The following is a 20,726-nucleotide window of genomic DNA, read 5'->3' on the forward strand; positions in this document are numbered from 1 at the left end:
TGGTTTGACTGGCTTAGAGCTATTTGGACTATATAACATTTTTCTACTTTGTTCATGAAGTCCAACAGAGAAAAAAAAAAAGGAATAAAAGAAAGCAGTTTTCCTTTTTATTTTGCTTTTTGAACAAAGTTAAAACCAAACCTCTGTTTGACATAAGCTTTTATATTGCTACCAAGCTAAGAGAATTACAGAGAATTTTACTTTTCAGAGTATAAAAAAAATTACATAATCTCTGTTTTAAACTAAAAGAAGAGAGATTTAGATAAGGTGTTTTGAAGAAATTCCTTATTCAGAGTGTAGTGAAGCACTGGAACAGGTTTCCCAGAGAAGTTGTGGATATCCCCTGTCTGGAAGTGTTCAAGGCCAGTATGGATGGGGCCCTGTGCTACTTGATGTAGTGGGTGGCATCTCTGCTTATGGAAGTGGGGTTGGAACGGGAAGATTTTTAAGCTGTCTTCCACCCCAGGTCATTCTGAGATTCTCTGAAATGCTGATTCATTCATATTTACTCTGATGAAATATTTCTTAGCCCAGTTAGCAATGTAAAATCACAGCTCCAAACATTGCATACTGTCATGAGTGTATTTTGGTCCCAAGAATATTCCTCTCGAATAAAATAATGCAATTTTGAGAGACATACTAAGTGGAATCCCACTGAAATCAATCCATGCAAGCCGTGTTGTAATAACTACTGGTGTGACAGTCTACTTGGAACAGAAATTGAGTTTACCCAGCTTGCAGAATATGCAAAACTATGTTGATTAGTGTTAAAATAAACTTTATAAAATAAACTAAGATCCAAAATCAGCCAAACAACTTTCTGTCACAACAATTGCAGTGTTTTACTTAGCAGGAAGCTCACAGATGCAAAATATGAATAGCTGAAGCAGTAGCTTCAGTCCCATTTTTAAAACTTTATTTATTGCTAAATTGGGTATTTTTTTTCCAACCCTAGGGGGAAAATACAGAAAATACCACGAGAACAAACATTTGCATAAGGCTTAGACTGTCATTTACAGCTTTATCTTTTAACTTTATCCAATTGGCTATCAGTTACCTCAAGCTGAAAGAAGTTTAAAATCCCAGCCTGGACAAATCCATACAGGGAACAAAGCTTGACAGATGAGCTCCAAGAGCAGATAGTTTCTTCTGTGAATTTTTTGTTAGTTTCCACTGACTGTTGCATTTCAGAAGACTAAGGAGGAAATAGGTATGGTGCCTAGAAGGCAGAAAAAGTTATTTTGTGATACATGACACATCTGCATGTAATGCGTATGGTTGTTTAAAAAAAACCAAACAAGCCAACAGGGATTTTTGTCAAGTACCTAGCTCAAGATTGCAGGAGACCCTCTGTCTTACATCCTAAGCAGACCTCATCTGTAAAACTGAACATATACTAAATTTGGAATTTGCTTACTTGATTAAAAAAAAAAAAAAGAAAAAAAAAGGAAAAAAATACAATCTTGCTGTTTTTCTTTGCTAAAAAAGGGCTTATATAGCTTCCCCGTCCTAAGCAGACATCATAATGTGTAGCAGTCAGAATACAAATTCCTACTGGCAACAGGAAGACCAATATTTTTCTGTGGACATTAAGAAAGTCAAGAAAAAAAATCAAGCAAAATCTGCTATGGAGTTATTTATGATTAGAATACTATTACAAAATAAAAACTCTCATGGAAGGATTAGAAAATATAACAACTATCAGCATTTTTTGCTTCTGAACACTTTAGAGTAAGCAGAATACAATCATATTTGCACTATAAAATGTAAGCATTCTTAAATAAAGTGTATATATTACAAAAGTTACATTGATATATACATGTGTAATATTATTTCAGTTTTACAAGGCATAATTAACAAGAAAAACTCCTGATCGCACTGAGGGAAGCATAGCTCAAGAAATACTTTACAAAAACAATGTATAATGTATAAATACATGATTAACATGACTGCCTGTCAATACTTATTTATTTTTAACATAACAACTCTAAAAAAATAAGATCACTAAAAATCTGGGGATAATTTAAAAAAGTTTTCTTTAATAAAGTTCAACAACAGTAATGTCTCAGAACTCTAGCTTTCTTAGTAAGAAGTAAATGTAGAATTTATCATGCTTTCGTTTTGATATATATAAAGATATTGACTAGCATATTTTTAAAGGAAAAACAACCATGAAGTCTATGGTCTCCTTTCAACAGCACAAGTTCCTCCAGGTTCTACATACTTCTTAAACTTGGAACAAAAGGAGACATATTTACAGGGAAAGTGAAGAGTATATTTTCTGCATTACTGAGTTATGATTTAATTTGCCTTCTCTTGCTCTATGCACAGAGGATGCATATACCTCTGAAATATTTTTTCATTCACCCTACTGTCTCCATGTCACTGTAACTCACACTTCATTTAAGAATAAGTTAATTAAGTATTCACAGCCATCTACATCCCTGAGACAACTTTCTTTTCTGTATCAGAACATGTTGTGGTATCTCTCCTTGCTTCCTCAGAAATTAAAGTCACTTTCCTGATCCTCTACTTAGAGCAGTAGTTCAAACAGCCAGTTACAGCTGAAAGGTGGTTTGGGAAGATGTCATCTCTAATGCTGTACCTTTGCTACTACTTACTAGCTAAGGCTAGATGGCAAGAAAGGGATTGCATATCCTCTCTTTCAGGTTAAATTCAAAGGAGTGAGCTTAAATCATCACCTTCACAGCCACATCCATAAAGGTACTGAAGAACATATATCACTCATAGCCCACAGTGGTTCATAAAACTGCCATATTTCAAATTCACAAGTATCAAAGTCTTATTGTTCAATCTTCAAACATATCAAATATCAACAAAAATTGGCTTATTATTTATTATACACCCTTGGGAAACATTAAGTATGGATTTGATTAAATTTGAGCTGTCATATAAAAGCAGTTTGGCTGAAATTCATTTATCTTTATGAATAGATTCCAGTTGCCAAAAAACAGCCAAGTTGTGCAAGTTGAGCATGATCTGCCTAGTTCTGCATGGTCTCCAGCTGCTGCTCAAGAAGCATGTGAGTGTCCCTTTGGTCCAGTATTGTAACTATAAAGTGCCTTAGAGCACATGAAGTGAGAACAAGATGCTCATGTTTAAGCAACTGTAGCCTATCTTAATGCTTACAGCAATAATTTCTGGAGTAAAAGTCACTTGACTCAAGTAAGATATGTGCCTTCAGATTCAATTAAATAGCCTTAAAACACCAATATTTCATCACAAAGGAAAGTCAGATGATTATTGCAAATATATTTACAGGGCAATTAATAGAGTCAAGAGACCTTTTCAGCTGACCAGATGTAGTGTCTGCTCTAGGATGTGACAGTTAAAGACTCAGCTCAGTAAACTTTATGTGTATTTCTAGTCCTCCCTAAGATGCCATAGAGTATCTGAAATAAACTCACACTTTTCTGGAGTGCCAGATTGACAGGCTAGATGGCCACCCCCAGAGCAAACTGTTAGAATAAGCCATGTATTTCTCCTCACTGTCTGTTAATTATGAAGAAGTCATGAGTAAGATTATTATCTTGTAATTTCTTATCTATGTTCAGAAATACAGAGAATGCCAAAAGAATGACGAATGGTAATGCTAATCAATGCAAAACAAATAGTAGGATAAAAAATATCCTGTGTCAATTTCTTTCCATTTTTCCTTCTTTTAATGTCCTAGGGCAGTGACAGGGGATACAAAATAGAGCAGTTCTCAAACAACTTTGCTTTGTAAAAGTAGTAGGAAGAGGGATGTCTTGAAGAAGTAATAAATATGTGACTTGAGTGATCGCATGTTTGGTAGCAATTGTGGACTTTGGTGAGTATCCTTGAAGATTTCAGAGTTATTTGTAGAGTTGTCTCCTGTCAAGCATTTCTGAAGTGAGAGACTTGGTAAGGCTCTCTTCATTCAGTGGTTGGCACAGAACCTGTCCTTCTTTAAAGCTTGTATACCCCTGACTAATTTTCTCTTTTTTGTTCCAAATAATTTTCAAGAAATCAATCTGACTTTCAAACTGTATAGTTTTGGCTAGTTATACTTAACATACATCATGCTCTTTTGTTTTCATCTATTGTTACTGGCTGTCAGGTTCATAGGAGGGAGCTTTGTTTTTTGTGGGTTTTCTTCTTTGCTTTTTTGTGGGTTTTTTTTGTTGTTGTTTTTTGTTTTTTTTTTTTTCCTACGGGGAAGAAGTCTTTAGCATTTGAATAATGGAATTAACACATAGGTCACATTTGAAAACTACCAAACAATTAGGCTAGTTCAGTCTTCTAAACATGTGATGTGGATGCCATGTTTAATTTAATGGACAATTTTTTGACTGATGATTTTGCTTGCAACAGTTGTGCAAGACCAAAAGCCTGATGCACTAGTCCTACTAAACTGACAGTAAAGGAAGAATATGTCAAAATGGCTTAGAAATGATATCTTAACTATAGCTCTTCATATACTAACTGAATAGGTGTTATTCATTTAATGCAAAGGTAGCAATCCAAATATGATGCAGTAATCATCATGTCAACAACAAAAGCCTCCAAGTATGTAATTTGCAATTTTCTCTTTATCTACTAGGTGTCTTATCACAGAAATAAATGACATTTACTTAACAGAGACGTTTTTGGACTGCACTATATTGGTCATTTCTAACCCCTAATGTTTTGCAAAAAAGACTAGAACCTCATTGTTATTCACTCCTTTGTTCTTCCTTTGTCCTCAATAAGCACTAAAGATTCAGGGACTGCTTCAGTTAATGCCTTAAATATTCTAGAGCAAACAGAGCCAGGCTCCCTCAACTTTTGCATAGTGTTTGTCCATCTAATTCCCATAACCAGTCTGCAATCCTAATCTATTCACTCTAATAAATATTAAAATTAACAATGTGCAAATATGGGCTTTATATTGTATCCATATAATTGTGTGTTATCCATATGGAGGAGAGCTGGATTGAGTACAGAGGAGGGAAAGCAGTAACTATTCAATCTGAAGAAGATCTGAAGATGGATGAATTACTGGGAGTATGCTCTTCTTTTTATTTATGGAGACGATGGAGAATGTTGAAAGCTTGATCGAGTTGTCACACAGAAGCAACTGCTAACTTTTGCAACATTCTTGGGTATGACACAAGAGTTGACATGAGGATAGATCACACCTGTGCTTTCAGAATGATGTCCTGAAACTCTCAAAGCACTTCAGAGGTCCTTTTTGTGCCTGGAGACAAGCTCCCTTTGGACTATTCCTAATGGTTCCCTGAAGAACCTGAATCTGAAGTCTGCTCTTCTGAAGTCAGTGATCTTTATTACTTTACTTGTCTTTCTCATGCCCTTTATGATCTTACCTCTAAAAATGTAGGGTACTGCAGCCAAAGCTTCTGCTTACAGACCCATCTCCAAAGAGTTCTTGGCTATTTGCAAGCAGTGACTCCAAAAGGCACCAATCCTTATTGACATACCTGGCAACTGTCAAGAATATGTCTTTGACACAGTCCAGAAATCTCTGGGATAACCCCCGTTTGCTGAAACTGCTCTCTTACACAGTACACAATCTGTCCTTCTCTTACATCCCTCCTGTCTTTCTATAAACTGAAATCTTCTTTTCAGTGTCTTCTATTTACTCTGAAAAACACTTATCAAACTTTTTTTTAATGTCTCTGTGTAGCTGGAACTGATTTCATGGTTATATCTTTCTAATTCAATCCCTACATGCTTGACCTACTCCTTTATAGTAATATTCAGTCATGTCTTTATTTTCAGTGTTGTATGATTCCTTTTTTAAACATTTTAAAGTCATTACAGAGCTCATTATAGAGCCATTACATTATTTCAGTATGCCTCATAGCTTTCCTCAGCAATAGGATATTTGGCGAGTAATTTTTTGTCTTACCTTGTGTTCCCACCTTCGCTTTTCTGCATAGTAACACTTTTTTTTTGTTATTACTCTCACCCATATTAACTTCCAGCTTGAGAAATTCAATAATTTGTCTCTGATGATAAGAAAAAAACAAACAACAAAAACCAACAAAATTAAGGTAGGTTCTCCCATAAAACTTTTTTCCATTTTATAAACCCAGGCATTTTTCAAGGAACATTTAGAGTGTGTGTTCAGATTAGATTTACTTTCCAGCAGATAACCAGATATTTTAATTGTTTACTACCCACGTCATAAATTTTAACTATACATATTCAAAGAAAATTTCTAGCATGGAAAAACAAAATGTTGTATCAATACGACCTAGGGCTTGCTCCATCTAAAAAAACTAGAATAATGTTTATATTTTCTATTTTAAAAGATAAAGGTATGACATAAGGGTATGACCTGTACTGACCCAAATAAAGCCTGATCTCGACATGCTATAATTCTTTTCATCATCAAGGGATTGATTGATTTCAACAGTGATATCCAATACAGGCCAAAGAAGTAATTCCATGCACTTTATTTTTCTGTGGCTATCTTAAACAACCAAACATTATACCTTTGCTTTGTAACATATGTCACACAGAGTTCAAATTTACCTCTTAAAACCTGAAAATAGATTACCTGATTTTTTTTTTCTTTTGGACACCAAAATAACTTTTTAAGTTCCAAAGACATAGGAAAAACTCAAATTGGATGAAAAAAAAAAGAGTACATTTTCCTTATAGTTTGAATTAGTGACCAGCTTCTCTAGTATTTTAACACTGTGTTAGCCTGAAAATGACATGTTCAGAAGGGATTCTATAAACTTCAGGAAACTTACTTAAATTTCCAAAAATAAAACAAATAAGCTAAGAAACATGACAAAAGTTCACCCTTGGGCAGTTCCAACTTTGATTTTTTTCTGTAGGGTACAATGAGTCTTACATAGAAGTGCTCCCAGTGGAATTAGGGAAGATGATCTATCAAGTTGCCTCATTTTGTCACAGTCAGTTGTTTCAGGTATTAAGGGTTTGATTTAGATTTGATTCAAACAGTCAGATTTAGGTATTTATAAGTGATCTAGGTACCTGAGCTCCTATAACAGTCACAACATACACACAGTCCATATCTTCACCTCTGTCAAAACTGAGGAGCCAGGCAAATTATGTCCCTGTTCAGTAACCTGAACAAGAGTACCTTTTTCAGTCCTCTATCTGCCCAAGCCATGGTGAAGAAGATTGCAGATATGTGGGACCCGTAGTATTTTGGAAAGGCAGCTAGATGCCTGGCAGTATACACAGAGCATTTTGAGTATCTCTGGACATTGATGTGTAGTTGAATGAACCAAGTCTGTACTTTGATCTCGTAAAGTTACCAGGAGAGAAAACAAAACCCCACAACACAAACTCCCCACCTCAACTACTTCAAAGAAAACAAACTGTTGCTACTTTTTAAACCATATAACTCTTCATGCCTGAAGGAAGAGAACACAAACACTTTTTTCCCACAGAAATTTATTTAAATAAGAGAGATGACTGCATTCCCTTTGTTCACACACATATGTCCACCTACACAGATTCACTTTTTTCTTCTATTTAACAAGAGAGAGATCTTGCATTTCACCATCCTGTGTAAAATGAATAAGTTACTTAAAATATGGTTATTTTTCTTACCTGCAAGGAGGCAGGATGCCCATATCCTGACATTTTAATTGAAAACCAGACATGCAATAAGGAGATTGCTTTTGTGTGTGTTGTCCTGTGTATAGTCTCCAGAATAGAAGAAAATACAATATATTTCAGTCCATTATTTTTCCCCCAACTCAAAATTATTTTAGAAGACAAGTGCAGTTCATTGCTAATCCTTTAATTCTGCAATTAAAAAAAAAAGTTCTTGAGTATTGCTATTAAGAAAAGTGGGTTATGAGGCTTACTAATATGTGTAAAAATACACACATATATATTCATGTACATAGTTGTTGGGGTCCCTCACCCTGCCATGGGGCCCTGGGGGAGGGGCCCTGGGGGGGAGAGACACGGGGTTTCCCTGCCCCTGTCAGCCTCCTTCCCCATTGGTTGGTTTGTGTTCCCCGGGATGAGCAAAAGGTCCCGGGGTCCCGTGACTGCAGAGTTCCTGAGCTGAGCCCCGGCCATGCGGCTGGAGAAATAAACATCTCTGAAACATCTATCAAGAATCTGTCCATAGATATTTCTTTTTCCACGGGACTCCTGGTTTGATATATGCGTGTTACAGTAATCCCCGCTGTAACACATAGTGTCTTCAATTAAATATAAACTTCCTGCTATTGTAATATTTATAAGCAAATTCAGTTTCCAAGTAACAGGATAATGATCAGTTTATAAACTCTGGAAAAATCATAATAATGAAGTGAAAAAAAAGTCATCACATTTTTTTCTGTATTGCATTAGACCAGAATCAAATTTTTTTTTTTATACTCACAAGTTATTTCAAAACATATTTTTTAACCACTACGTGTAGTTTATCACATCTTGCAGATTTGTGGATCTAGATGCTTGTATATATAGTATTTTTAGATAAATGAAATATCCGTACTTCCTGAACAATGAATGATACATATTTAAAATAAATGTATTGATTCTAAGACAGCTCAATCAACGGGATCTTCCTAAGACAGCTCAACAACCAACCAGATGTAAGATGCTTTTTCCTTTAAGAAAATCAAGTCAACGTCATAGTGAACAAAACCCACATGCTATTACACAGCAGTTTAAATGGATTGTGGCTACTGCTATTTGTTGGTAACAAAAAAAATCAGAAATAATAGCTATTACATCATGATATTGTTATAGTTACTTTGGTTGTTGAAATTATTGACAATTGTTGTGCTTAACGGAATTTTTTAAGATTGGAAGCTCTTGATCTACCTGTACAGAAATATATAAAGATTTAACTATCAAAATTTTCTTACCTTTTAATACATGCAAAAAAGGAGGTCTGTCAGAATCTATATCCTCATATCAGATGTAGCAGAAACAGCAGTCCAGCAGAACCCAGGTGTGGAGGCCAGCAATAAATAAATCATTTTCCAGATAGTCTGAAAGTTTCCTTGTCATACAAACTTAGTCAGTCTAAATTTCCAAGTTCAAGTATTTAGGAGTAAAGCTGCAAAAAAATGCCAATGATAATTGGAGTTCAAGAAGAAAATACCAAAGTCACATAAAGATGTGTTTCAACAAGCATGATGTTAGCATGCTTAGCACTACCCTGACAAGGTACAAATGTATATTTTCTAGAAGTCCCAAGCTGATCACAACTGCAACATACATCTCCATTGAAAAAGTACAGTAATGGCTTTTCTACCAACCTCTTTGAACAGTAGGTTTAAAGTACACAGAGTAGGAGTGTGGCAGGTCATACCTCCCCTCTCCCCACCACAGGTGGCTGGTGGAGATAGGAGAGAGAACTCAGGCAGGCAAGGCCCAGAGGGCATCATCTCCTAGCACCAAAAGGTCTGCCAGCTTAACAGATTGTGCTGGTTTGGACAAATTTGGAGGAAAATATCCTCTGATAGAAGGCAGGTTACAACCATTCTCCCCCACCAAGTTTGGGAAAAAATGAATTTTCCTCAAAGGAAAGTGAAAGAGATAAAAAATATTTATTTAACAAACACACAGGAAAAGGATAATAGTGCTAAATAATAAAACCTCTCACTCTGCCGAGAGAAACCTGGGAAAATTTCAGAGTCCTTCTGTAGATCTCTCTCTCCCCCTCCTTGGAGCTGGGACGGGGTGGTGGGCCCACCTCCAGGGCCAAGGCCTCAGTGGAAATTCCTCCCGATGTATTCTGATGTTGAAACCATCCAGAAGAGAGGAAGGGGAAAAATCAGAGTCCCAGGAAAACAAAGTTCAACTCTCCAGAAGAAAAGGAGCTGAAAAACTGGACGAAAGCTGGCTGGAAAAAAAAGCAAGCCCGGTGCTTCCTCCCACTCCTGCCTCTTGCCGCAGCAGCTGAATGCAGAGAGGTTTTTTACCTGTGTCCTTGAAAACAAACTGCAAACTGCTTTGAGAGTTCTCTCAGTTTTTTTTCCTCTCCCCCCTCTCAGGCTCAGTTTAAAGGCATAGAAAAGGCAAAAAATTAATTTCTGGGCATAGAGCAGTGATATGGGATACAACATCATAAAGTCACCCCAAGACACAGATGTGGGAAGAGAAAAAAAAAACCACAGGTGACCAATAGGCCTGTTTTTACACTATAAAAGTACTAGAGTTTATCACAGAGGCAGAAGTCTCTTACACACTCCCTGGGAACATGCGAGACAATTTCTTCCCAAAGCTTGGACACAACATTGTGGTTTCTTTTCTGGAAAGTGAGGGAAAGGATCTTGATGTGTGCCCCTTCAACAATTTGGTAGTAAGAAACACTGGATCCTAAGTTATACTATTTCTTTGCTAGCAGTAAAATTAATGGTACCTTTAACCCCACGTGTAATACTAGTATTCCCTTTTTGTCTTATCCCTGTAGTAACAGTCTTACATCTGTTAGTTTTGTTTCCATTAATAAATAATTAATTCTGTGATAGACCAAATCAGCCATTATTAAAGAACTTGTGAATGAGAGTGGGTCTTGGGGTGCTGACCACCTCAATAACACGACTGCCTGCTGCCAGAGGCCTGGGCAAAAGGCAGAGACTGATTTAAACCCACATCATCCATTCATAACAAGGAGACATAGGTTTGCATCTGCTTGTAACTGAAAGGAATTCAAGCTGTAGTTCCCTTTTCCCAGGTGAGTGAAAAAGTCACTAAACTAACAGTAGGAATGACTAGAAGGAGAAATACTCAGTCCCCAGTTCAGTGGCTGAAATGGGTCCCTTATGAAAATAAAAAAGGTGCTGGATGCTGCAAGCCTAATGGCCAGACTTTTTCTTAACCAATCCAAATACCACCCACTCTATTCTACTGATGAGCAGACAACGCTGGCAAAAAAAAAAAAAAGTATTTTACTGGGCACTGAAGTTTGATGGGCACTACAGGTGACATCAAAATGAGAACATAGGATTATAGTCATATATTTGAATACATTTTTAGAATTACAGTTAGTAAAGGAAAAAAATACTCCAAATACACTTTATTTGCAGTCCAAGTGTCTGCTAAACATCTGGCATCATAAACAGGTATTAAATTTGTTTATACTTGGGTTTTGCTTATTTTGCTTTATTTTAGTACGATATTAATATCATAAAGAGGTATATGATATTTTTAATACTTTAATTTAAATGCATTTGAAAACTAGCTTTTAAGCCCCAAAATTATAAACTGTGAGTCACAAGCTCAATTGATAATTGACATGTTTCATCCTCATGATTCTGTTTAGTGCTTAAAAAATCAAGTATTTTTCCAGAGTGACATTTTTAGCAATTTTTTTAAGCTGTCTGACTTTTTCAAACACTTTTTATGAATAAGCATAATTTAATCTTGTAGGGGCCTTCCTTCTGGTAATTTAAAACCATTAGATAAAACAGCTTCTAGATTAGCAAAGACAGATATAGATAAACATTTAACAAAATACATCCATTACCACTTCCTGTCCATTCTACTCCCTGAAACACAGGACCTTTCACAAGTTAATGTAATACGTTGTCATGCTAATTACTTTGGAAAAAGAAAAAAAAGCTGATGCTCGAGGAATACAAGGTAGTTTTATATTATGTCAGCCACATCTATATTATGTCTGCCATTCTAAATATAGTTAACCTTCCCTATGTATTTGTCAAGATGCCTCCTTAGAGGCATTGTTTTTTATTTATTAGTAACTGGCAACTATACTTACATTCATTTCCTATAATGTAGAGTAAAAACTGTTCTTTCTAATCTGAACTAATTCACAGCAATTTCCACACTATATTTTTCTGCAAAGTTACTACAGAAATAACATAACATTTAAAACTATCTCCACTGCAAACAAAGTTGGGAAATTACATTGCTGAATAAGACTGGGGAGCTTGAATGTTTCTTTAAAGAAAAAGCAAATGGGTAATTGAGATTACAGGCTTTTATAAAAAGACAACAGATTTTCTTTCTTTCAGATGCTCCAAAATAACTTTCTTGAAATCCTTTCACTCTAAGGACAATACTGGTCTCCAGTGACATGTTCTATGGTAAGAATGGATGCTAATAATAAGTGGAATCTGTAGATAGGCTTGGACCTCTTCACATTTTATTTTGTACTCACAGCTTAGCAAAGAATCTCTGTGGGATACTAGTCAGGGCTGCAAAGAATGGAAGGTAGGTTGTTATAACATAGTATCCCTTTAGGCTTCAAGTGAACTTCAGGAAAACATTTATTTTCTGTTATTTGCTTCCTCTGAAAAGACTGTCAATTTTATTTTTCACAGGGAAAACAAGCATGCATTTTCTGATTCAGACTAAGCTTTCTGGATATGTACTATTTCTTAAATACATGATTATCATGAAGTCTGTGATTTTCATAGCCATATCTTTTTCATTGAACTTTTATCCTTTGTGAAGATTCATCTAGGCTTTTATTAGATCATTTTCTTTTTGCACTGACTGAACTATTACAGAAAGAAAATGAGTCATGTTCATGTATGACAAAACTGGTTTTATTCTGACTTCTTTGGCTATTCAACCCATTTCAGTAGAAAGCTCCACTTTTCTGTTTAGGAGACATATGCACCTAACTGCTTCTACAATGCTCAGGATAAAACACTTGTTGCTAGCCAGCCTTGACAGGATGATACTGACATCATTTTGGCTTGGATAATGAAACGATACAATAAGATTGCAGACTATGTCAACTTTTGTCCCAGTAAAGCTTCACCTGCCATTATGGAAATCTTAAGTAGAAAAATACAGCTCATGGAAGAGGTTGAAATATATTTGTTTTCAAAAACAGTTTTATTGATGACCACAGTGGTTGCACTGTTTTAACTAATACGGTACCCCAGAGGTACCCAGTCTGGAAGGAGTTTAAGATTGATAGAGTTGTACAAGCCCCTGAGAAGAAATGCAGTGGATGGGGAAGCAGGAAGGGACAGAGAGTGTAGGTAAACAGACAGAAAAAGGTATAAAGGGATTGGCTGCCTGTAAACAAATCAGTACACTTCTCTGGCAGAGCCCTGTTCCTCATCACTGCAGTCTGTCTTGTCTTCTTATATCTTTTTATTAAAACTTTTAACTCTCTGTGTGATGGCACTCTCTAAACCTGTGTACATGTGCTGCAAGGACTAGCTGCCAGCTGCTGGTGTGACCTCTTTGTGTGAGGGTTGGTTGCCTGTGGTGTCAGACACCAGAGTGAGTGGGGGTCCTGGGTCAATAGTTTGGACAGGCCATAGCTCTCTGGATCTAGAGAGGGTCCTACTGAATTTGTGCCCAATGAGCCAGCTACTGGGCGACAGGTGTGAATGGGTCTGATGACAGCTACTGGAGTCAGATCAGCAGAGTAAGTGTCCCTGAATTGCTCCCACCGGAGTAAATGTATATTCCTGTCCATTTTTCATTCAGGTGAAGCCTCTAGATGCCCCACTTCCATTGTATCCTGTGATTCAGGCTCTCACCTTTGCTGAGTCAATGTGGCTACCCTAGATCTCCTGTTTATCCTCACAATATTTCAAAAAAATGCTTATTTTATCCAGCACCTGATGACTCAATGTCTTGAACTGGGCATGACTCCTGTAAGTAACACCACTCTTGTCCCCAGGCTTAGGCCAATACCCCCCCGAATCCCATGGTCAGTATAATGGTATCTCAGGACCACAGAATGCTTGATGTTGAAGGACATCTGGCACTTGTTTGGTCCAATCCACCAAGGAGTGGAATGGGGTGGGCCCATTTTATTTTATCAGGAGCCAATCAATCAGGTTACAATCATTAACCTGCCAATCAAGAAACAACTAACAGAAGCTGCTGGGTCCCCTGAAAACTTCCAGAAATGTTCCATCTAACAGGGTGGTTACCTCTGAAGCTCTGGAAAAACTGGAAAAATCAAACTGTTTCATGCAATCTTGTGCAACTAATAGAGAAAAAAAGAGAAAAAAAAAGGGCAGTGGAAGGACAATAAGTATATATGTGGCTGCATGTTAGTGTGTGTGCATTTGTGTTTGTAACTAGTGACAGTCATGGTTAATAAAAGCAATTAGAAAAAGAAATCTCTCAATTGTGCCAAAAAGATCAAATATTACTTATAATTTGTTAACAGACCTAAACATCTCTCAATTAAAATACTTAAGCAGAGGGAGGGGCTGTGTAAGGGGCAGAGAGGAAGAGGGAGCCATATCTTTTTCAGTTCTGTGCCACAAAAGCATGCACAAACTGTGGTAAAGGAGGTTACCTCTGAGCATTAGGAAACACTTTTTTTATACTGTGAGGGTGACTGAACACTGGAACAAGTTGTCCAGGGATGTTGTGGAGTCTCTGTACTTGGAAATTCCTTCTAACGTCAGCCATTCTGTAATTCCACGATTAAATTGTGTTACTTCTGGCAGAGATGAATAGCTTTCATTAAGTCTTATCAGCTTAAGTCTTCAAAATCCCACAATGTCTATTTATAAACTGCCAACTACCATAGTAATTAAACATAATATTTCTTCAGGACATTTTCAAAATTGATACGAAGTTTTGAAAAAAGATACTGACACAGTATTTTAACTTAGCAGTAAAATGATGCTCTGAGCTTAAGAGAGAGAAAAATTGTCTTCTAAAAAGCTGTTTTGTAAGAGCTGTCTTCTAACATAAACACTGGCAGATCTTTTCATATATTTCAAGAGACAAATCTAAAAGGTTTTTTTCTGCAACCTTAAAAAAGACCCTAGTTGGAAAATGCATTCAGTGAATGAATGTGCTAATCACTGATCATATCAACTTGAAAATAAGGAAGCTTTATCCAAGCCTAAAACTAAAATTTCTTAATCAGCAGTATGTTTGCCATTTAATTTCTTATGCATACTCATAAGGACTCCAAAGACACGGTTTAGAAAGGGGATTTTACGACAAGAACAAATACATAGAAAGTGTATTGGTGCTTCTAGGCATCCAAATTACGTAATTATGAAAATGATCTCCAGGACGAGCAAAATTAATCTTTGGATGGATACTAGTTATTTGTTTTTTGTGCTTCCCCAAGATGTTTTACTTCAGTAATGACACCACTGATTCATCTTGCAAGACTTCAGAGAATAAAGTGTTCACTTCTTTCAGCAATAAATTGCTTCCTGAAGTCAGAAGACCTACAGATAGTACAAATTTCAGAGACAGAGGATTTGTTAAATGTTTTGGTGTTTTAATTGTAAAACTCCTGTTGTAGTGCTAGGTTTAGTTTAGCAGGCTGCAGCTTTCCCTGAGCGCTCAGCAGAGCTGCTCAGGGCAGTGTGACCATTGTCGCCCTCCCGCAGTCCATTTCGGACGGCTCCGCACTCTTGCTCTGGAAGCTCTCGGCTTTACAACACAGTGATGGCGAAGGAGGCGAGAAGGGTCTCCCCATGAGGGTTTCAGAGGACTTTTAACAGTTACATCTCGTCTAAGAGACCCAAAAGCAGAGGGACCCCATGATCTGGGCGCAGGGGGGTTTTGTCAGATCGCAGGGGCGGTACTTGGGCGGAGTTGGGGTACAGGAACCAATAGGGAGGACCCGAGGGAGTGGCCAGGGCTAGGGGCAGGGGAATGTGGGGGGGTGGAACAATGTGAAAGGCGTTTAATAAATGAATTGGTGGGAAATATAACACCACACACTCCCTCACACATTTTAAATCCTAGAGCTATTTTATGTATAGTGAAATTTACTGTGAATGCAGTCTGGGTTTTTTAAGATAATGTGTACTGGGAAATAGGTTTTATCATATTCCCATCTCCTTTTTTTTTTTTTTTTTTTTTTTTTTTCATTTTTGAAAGTGAAGTACTTAGCAAGAGTATTAGGATCTCCAGACAATTGAAAATGGAAGTTTAAGAAAATATCAAAGGACCAAGCATGACCAGCAGAATTTTAAATATGCTGCTTTTGAAGAATTCGTAACCACATATCCCCATCCACTCCAGGATGGTGCAGGGCAGGGCAGGCTTGATGGGTTAGGGTTGTTTGGAGCAGATTTGCTACCCCTCCCTGCTGGCTGACATGACTGATGTTGGTAGCAACATCCAGACAGACTGTGGTCAGAGGACAGAGATATACAGCACCTCTTTGTGTCATGTTTTTTTGGTATTTTTTTTATTTTTTGGGGGGTGGGGGCAGAGGCATCTACCACCCTCCCCTTTTGGAATCACAGAAGGAAGCTGATGTTGACTATGGGAGAAGGAGCACCCTCCAAGATATTTCCACTCATGCTCATTTTATGTCCTTCACTGGTATTTGCTAGGCTGCTTCAATCTGTTCCAGTGGGATTATTTTCCAATTATTGTTTGATCAGAACTCTTTTATTCTTGGTATATAAAAGTACAATTCACAAAAACCTGACATTTTGTGATGAATCTTTTTGGTTAAAAATATCCTTGTCTACTCTGCCAAACACATGTACACTGGCACTGTGCAGCTTAACAAAATACATAAGCATATAATTGAGTACACTCTTGTTAGGTAGGGACTGCTTAATTAAAGTCAAGCCTTAATTAGGTTTCTTCCAGCTGACTCAAAAGGCCCTCATCATGCCTACTCTTATTGATCCCAGCTTAAACAAGTTGCATGATGCTTGAAGCCTGCTACTCTTTTTCCTCTGCTTTTTCCTCCTGTTTGGTACGATTTAAATTCTGTGTTTGCTGTTACATATAGAAGAAGAAAATAGCTGCACGCTTGATATTTTATGCATATTTAGGCTTATACATTAAACCTGATCAGGGGATAGCTATGGAAGCGTACAAGGGCAGATGGAGCAGATGCATTGTGATATGTTGTCATGAGAGAAATCACAACAGGTATAAAAGAGGTTTTTCTAGATGACAGCATTTAAGAGAGTGGAGTTTGAACAATACACAACCAGTACTGGAGAACCCTGCAGAGGTATCATAAATTGCAAGTTTGTTCATGCCAATGGACATGATGAAGGATTAATAGGTATAGCAAAGTGTAGATTAGAAAATCTCATCATATTCTATGATTCTCTTATTCAACCCTGTGACAGAAGACAGAAAAGAGAATCTGCAATTACAACCATAGAATCATAAAACCATAGAATGTTATACCTGGACTTTCTGCCAGAAATTAACAAGGACAACTATGGAAGTGTGTTGAATTGCAAGCTTTGAGAACTGCAAATTTGGCTGCTATGAGATTTGCCACCTTAATTAACCTGTATTTCATGTACATGCACTCTGTTAGAAGACACAAAAACACAAAGGATAGGAAAACACCTGACAAGTCGCAATGAACTGTAATGTCACCTTTGAATATGTCAAGTTTTAATTAACAGTATAAGGACAATGTTTAATTTATTTTACATCATAGAAATATATACACATGTATGAGTGGTCAACAAAGGCTTGTAAAACTACTGAGTTGCAGAAATATTAGAAAAGAACTAGGAAATTCTATGAAAGAAGTGCATGCTTATAAGACTATAACTCATTAAGACAACCTAGTTCTAATGAGTCTTCAGTATGTAGACAAAATCCAGGCTTTATAAATTAAACGTCCATTAATCAACATGTAATTGAAGTTAGTTTACTTTGAAATCAAATGCAAGCTTGCTAAAATGGTGTTGAGAAAAAGAGTATTTAAATATTTTGTAATACTGTGATAGTATAGCCAGAAACAATGCAGAAGCATTTTACATAAATATGGGAGCAATGTTACAAAAGGGCAGAATACTTGCTTTTTACTTAAAGAACATACTGCTTCAATTCCTGCATTTCTTAGGTTCATTTACAATGCAGAGAGTATGAAGTATTCTGAAGATAAAGCAATGACACTTTTTATATTATTTGAAATATATCCTTTTTCAAAAGCAGAAGATCCGTAGAATTAGGTTTGCTGACTTAAGTCAGACTAGTAATATTTTCAGCTAAGTACATCCTGAGGTTCTTCAATGAACTAGGGCCTAAGGAATTTTTAATAATATATGAAATATACTCTCCAATCAGAATCTGCATCACTCAATTCCTCATGAATTTTTCAGAAATAATTGCAACATCTTTAAGTGCTTTAAAAATAAAGAATCAAATAAAACCAAAATACATAAAAACAATGGTTTGGAATCTTCTCCCTTTATTTTGGAGGTTGAAAGGTGTGCTGTATTTCAATGATATTATAAAGCAAATTTTCATGTTTTGAACTATGTACAAAACTATGAAAAACTGAATCTTCCATACCATGGATGGTAGTAAAAAGTATTTTAGGCATGCTGAATAAGATTGTTAGAATGTGCCCTTGGATTTTTTCATGAATGCATCTGATTGAATATAATCCATTGCTAGGAAATCTTCCATAGTTCAACACTAATTTATGATGCCAATTTAAGCTTTTTTTGTTTGTTTACAATTCTGTATGCATTTGGATATCCTCTACAAATGACTTTGAATGGAAAAATTTCTAGCAATTTCTGTACTGTTATACAGCAAAACCCCAAATGAAGACATCCATCTGCCTGGTACAGAAGGAAAGAGCAGTAAAACACCCTACTTTTGATTTAAGCAGGAATGTCTTTTTAATCTGAATGTAACAGTTTTTAGATTTTATCTGCTACACACACCTGCATAAGCTTTTTGATTTTACCAAATTTCCATCAGTTACAATTTGTACATTGTACTTTGACTTTACTAAGTACATTGTGCCGAAACCCATAAATGAATCTTCTCAAAATTACTCTCTCTCTTCACAGATGAAATTTTTTTCACTCTTGTCAGAATTGTATCCAGCTGTGTTTTCCACTGCAGAATTCAGTATAGTTTCTCTTCACACTGTCTGCTCACTGCCTGGATGAATACTTCTCTGTAATGTGGGTCATAATCTTCACCAGGCTATTTCTGCAGTCTGGATTATCCCAGAAACTCTATTTCTTCTGGTTGCACACTGTCTAGTATCAATATGGAAGCATCTCAGAAGGAAACAAAATAGTATCATATTTTCTGCTTTCATTTTCTCCTCAAGGCCTTTCCACTCCATTTTAATTATAATTTCTGTTGTTATTGTACCTCAATTTGTGTTCTGTACAAAGCAGCTGTAACAAAGATTGGTTACTCATCTTTGTTAATATAAAGCATTATTATTAACCATCATAGTATTACCTATTGTGTTTAATGAGGCTTGAGACAAAGCTTAGTGAAGTCAATAGCAAATTTTCTATTAAGTACAATGATGTAGAGCATAAACTTGAAGTGAATCTTTATTTTAATTTTAAATAAACATTTATTATTTAACTAACTTCCAATAAAAGCAATAATTCATACAATTATTAACATCATTATTTGGAAAATGGAATATTTTTATGAAAACTATGTGATTAATGGTTTTGAGCCACATTCTTTCCATAATAGAGACATTAAATCTTACTTTGACACAAAAGCATAAAATTTTTTAAGACAGGCTATAAATACTAATACCATTAAAAGACAAACAAAAATTTATCCACAAAATGTCAAGCTGCTTGAATTCATTTCTTTCTAAGCATCTTAGTAAAAACTGGGAAAACATGAAAAAAGATTAATATGAGTAAGAAGAGAAAAGAGTAAGCTAGACCTTTACTTCTGAGATAATTGGCTGTAATTCTACCATAGATGACAGAAATATCCAGGCTTTGGCACAAGATTCTAATGGAGATTTTTGTTTTGTTTTGTTTCTTTGCTTGTTTGTTTATGTTACTTTTTTGGGTTTTTTTCCTGCAGTATAACTATACTGGAAAATTAAAACTCACAAATCTGATCATCTTGACCTTTATGCCTAAAAAATACCAAAACACATAAACATCAGTGCTAACTACACCGTATCAACTACATGGAAGAACTTCAAGGTCCTCTTTCTAACAAACAATCCTGTGTGCTACAGTAGAGGAGAAAAGCCTGATTTGTACACAAAAGTACCTCTGCTGTCCTTGTACTTTGCATGTGTTCCTTGTTACAAAATACAGTATCCTACAAAATTTTATTTTGTAAGTTTGGTATGGCTTTTTAATTAATCTTATAGATATTTTGGACTTCTCATTCAGATAACTTTAGGCAGATGAAATTCCTGATCTGGAAAGCTCAGTTGTTATGATTTAATACCAGTTAAAACTAAATATTGGCTGGACATTTGCTCTCAAAGACTTTTAGAGACCAATCTGTACTTGCTGTAAATTGCTAGTTTTCATTTCCATTGTTAAATGTGAGAAAATCAGGTGCAGTGCTGCAAGTGAATGGGCAGCAACAAAATAAAGGGCTGGGGGAAAAGAAAAGGAAAGGGACAGAAAAGGACACAGCAATGACTGATGTGCTTCAGGTTTTCTCTTCTATTTTTACTGATAATATTTGTTCTCATGTCTCCCAGATACCAATATCTAGTGACAGAATATGAGAAAATCAAACACTAATAAGTTAGCATAAAAATACTAAGTTAGAAGAACAGCTGATACGTGGGAGGGCAGGGCTGACATGGAAAATCTGGAGAAATGGCCTGACAGAAACCTCAGGAGGTTCAATAAAAGCAAATGGAAAATCCTGTACCAGGGACAGAGTAACCCCATACACATTACAGGATGGATGGCAACTGTATGGAAAGCAGCTTTGCAGAAAACAGTCTCAAAGTCCTGGCAGACAGCAAGCTGAGGATGAATCAGCAGTGTGCTCGTGAGATGATAATGAGTAAATGCATGCTATTGTAGTGGTTATAGCTGTGTCAGAAAGAATTATCCAACAAGAAGAGG

General features: G+C 36.2%; 1 long non-coding RNA gene across 1 annotated transcript; it reads right to left on the reverse strand.

Annotated features, from left to right (window-relative positions):
• Positions 1-1,006: 1,006 nt before the first annotated feature.
• LOC138118583 (uncharacterized) lies at positions 1,007-9,043 on the reverse strand. Its single transcript, XR_011155220.1, has 4 exons — positions 8,856-9,043; positions 7,579-7,776; positions 5,894-5,993; positions 1,007-1,219 (listed from the first exon to the last, which is right to left on the reverse strand). It is a non-coding gene; the product is annotated as an uncharacterized lncRNA (long non-coding RNA).
• Positions 9,044-20,726: the final 11,683 nt, after the last annotated feature.

The sequence above is a fragment of the Aphelocoma coerulescens genome, chromosome 1, assembly GCF_041296385.1.
Source record: "Aphelocoma coerulescens isolate FSJ_1873_10779 chromosome 1, UR_Acoe_1.0, whole genome shotgun sequence".
In the NCBI taxonomy this organism is placed as follows: domain Eukaryota; kingdom Metazoa; phylum Chordata; class Aves; order Passeriformes; family Corvidae; genus Aphelocoma; species Aphelocoma coerulescens.